This window comes from Heliangelus exortis, chromosome W (genome assembly GCF_036169615.1).
Source record: "Heliangelus exortis chromosome W, bHelExo1.hap1, whole genome shotgun sequence".
Lineage (NCBI taxonomy): Eukaryota > Metazoa > Chordata > Aves > Apodiformes > Trochilidae > Heliangelus > Heliangelus exortis.
Window position 1 is genome coordinate 7,647,792 of NC_092453.1, and position 3,166 is coordinate 7,650,957.

General features: G+C 42.9%; 1 long non-coding RNA gene across 1 annotated transcript; it reads left to right on the top strand.

Annotated features, from left to right (window-relative positions):
- The first annotated feature begins 500 nt into the window (after window positions 1-500).
- Window positions 501-1,806, top strand: LOC139789129 (uncharacterized). Its single transcript, XR_011723048.1, has 2 exons — window positions 501-580; window positions 1,384-1,806. It is a non-coding gene; the product is annotated as an uncharacterized lncRNA (long non-coding RNA).
- The last annotated feature ends 1,360 nt before the right edge of the window (window positions 1,807-3,166 follow it).

The window sequence follows — 3,166 nt, forward strand, 5'->3', positions numbered from 1 at the left end:
AGACTTTTCCTCATCCTTGGTTGCAACGTTTCCGTCTGAATCTAATAAGGGATGGAGATTCTCCCTGGCTGTCTTTTTGTTATTGATGTATTTGTAGTAACTTTTTTTGTTTTCCTTTAAGGCAGTGACCAGATTGAGCTCCAGCTGGGCTTTTGCCTTCCTATTTTTTTCACTGTATGACCTAACTGTATCCCTGTGCTCATCCCAAGATGCCTTCCCCTTTTTCCTGAGGCAGTAGTCTCAGAGAGACAATGGATCCAGTCATACTCAGACTCTGTAACTAAGAGTCTCCACATGAAGAACCAAGCTCAACTTTCATGTTTGTGTTGAGTTTGCTGGGAATTAGGAATTCTCTCTAGTTATAGCAGAATAATTGAAAATCTTGGATGAAAAGTGGGGGTTTCAGGCTCAGGATATGAAGAGGGATGTTGGCCACTGGTGAAGCCCAAAAAGGCCTAATAAAACTGTTTAGAGACAGAGTTTTAAGCCTTTAAACAGTAAAAGGTATTTATTTGCGGATCCGGGGAACTCCCAGCTCTCGCTGGACAAAGAGTTCCAAGGGTTAAGGGAAAGGGTTAGGGTATTGTTACGATCCGAGTTATTATTTATACTTTGTATGCGAGGAAATTTCAGCCACTACTCACAGGCGACGCGTGAATTTACAAAAATAACCAGGCTTTAAGATTTAAACAAGTTAAAAGGATTTATTTAGGATTTATACAATTAGTTACTTTGGAGAGAAGAGTCGTTAAGAAGAGAAAAGAAGGAGGGTAATTAAGATGTTATCACCGTCCGCCGGCCTCGGCCTCTGGCTGTGGTCGGGTGCGTAGGGTCTGTCGCTCCTGCCGCTTCTCTGTCCCGGAGCTGAAGCCGAAGTGCCGAGAGAGGGGGGGTCTAGAAGAAAGCCGCCTCGCCGCTTTCCGCTTGGGCCTTCAGAGCTGCTTGCCGCCTTTTTGCGCCGAGCTGGCTGGAGTTTGTAGTCACAGGAGCTGGCTTCCACGTGTCCTTCTGAGCTGCTGGCTCCTCCGAGCTACTGGCTGCTCTGAGCTGCTGCTTTTCGGTTCTTCTGGGGCAATTTTTATACAGGAAAAGAAAAGGGGTCCCTTTTTTGCATAAGTCCCTGATACATACAGATTTCCCGACTTCCCGGAGATGAGTCATCCTTATCTTTTAGTCTTTTTGGGTGTCCTGCTACCTTCATTGTCTCCATCATGCACCAGGAGACGACCTGATAAGCATTCTTATCTTTTAGGTGTATGTCAGGCATATGGTGAGGTAAACATATGTTAATTGACAAAATGTTGTAACATAGCAGGGAGAAAGAAAGAAAAAAAAGATTGATTCAAGAGACATATTTTTGTATTTTTAAAGTGTTCACATCAGGTATTTATACAGTAAAAGGGGAGGTTACAACATCGTTACATTCTCAATTCTTGCTGACTTCATTATATTGTTACAAGGCAATATCAGACCCTAGCCATAACTTTCTTTTTATCTGTTGGTGGTGACATCTTTATGTTCTTCTTGTGCAGATGTTCACATTCTTTGGTGCCCATCTGGCGCCTAAATGGCCTTGGCAGTGTCTTGTTTTAAGAACAAGACTTACACTTTTAATTATCTCTGAGACAGAAGTTAATCCCGTTAGGGCCTTGTATTTGGTTACATTGTTCTAGTGGAAAATGACATGTCTCAGCTGCTTTGTTCACTTCTTTCTCAGTTTAACCCTGAATTTTACTGGTTATGAATACAAATTCATTAACATATATTACAAGTTTTAATTCTACATAAAGTAAATTCACACAAACAGCTTGGCCTGATCTCCTCTCCTTACAGGAGTTAATCCTGTCAGGATCTTTCTCTTTTTCATTGGCTGGAGGGCAGACTTGTATGGATGGACAGGGGCACAAAACCAGTGAAATGTGTGTATATGCACATGTACAGAAGAAAGAGATAAAAACCAAGCCTGCTATAAATAAAGTGGCCATTGCCTACGAAAAATGTATGTCTGCATCTTTATAGTTCCGCCACAGGGGTTGTCTCAAGAAATATTACCCTTGGATGTACCAGGCATTGCCGATGCATTTAGACTTGGGGTGAAACTGAAGCCCAAAAGGCCAAGCAAAACTGTTTAGAGACAGAGTTTTGATCCTTTAAACAGCAAAGTTATTTATTTTCGGATCCGGGGAACTCCCAGCTCGCCCTGGACAAAGAGTTCCGCCCCCCAAGGGAAAGGGTTAGGGTATTTATAGGGGAGGCTACATACATATTCATAAGTTTGCAACATAGAATTATAATATTCATGACAGGCGGAGTCTGGGCAGAGTCAGGCAGAGTCTGGGCGGAGATGTCGGGGGGTCTTTGGATGAAGTAAGAAATCTTTCTCGAAACTTGAACTCTTTATCTCTCCTGTTTTCGATGACTTCATCCTCTTGTTACAGAGCGAAATTGGACCCTTGCGATAATTTCTCCCTTATCTGCTGGTTGTGGCTGCCTCATCCTGGCTCCGTGCAGGTGTTCGCACTCCCCCGGTGCCTAGCTAGCCTTGGCAGTGCCTTGTTTTGAGAACAAGACCTACGCTTTACAGAAGTTAATCCCCTCGCTGCCTAGTTGGCCTTGGCAGTGTCTTGTTTTTTAAAAGCAAGATCTGTACTTACAAGACAGAAGATGTTCACACTGCTTTAGTGGAAAGTTACAGGAATTTATCCCGCCAGGAGTTAACCCTGTCAGGGTCTTTCTCTGTTTCAAAATTCATGGAGATGCCATCTTGAAATGGGATCCAATGCATTAGACTGTGTTAATATGCATGCAGAAGCAAGGCTTCAGCAACATTTGTGTGGGAGAACACCATGAGAACAGATGCAGCTACATGAGATAGAGGTGCACAGTACAGCCTGGGAATGCTTGGAGGAGTTTGGCTTCTCAAGAGTGTTATGATCTTGAGCCACGTGCCAGCTGTAGGAATGGTTTAGTTAAGATTATTGTGTTAGAACAAAGTATTTTTAAGTATGTAACAAATGAGTCTCAGTAGTTAAATCACTCAGTAGTTATCAGGTGTCTATAAATGCAGCAAACTCACGATACGGGGCTCAGTGTCTGGCTTAGTCTCTCTGGGCTTAGTTGCCCTTAGTCTTTTTCTAATTAGAATTCTGCACAATAAACTATGTTG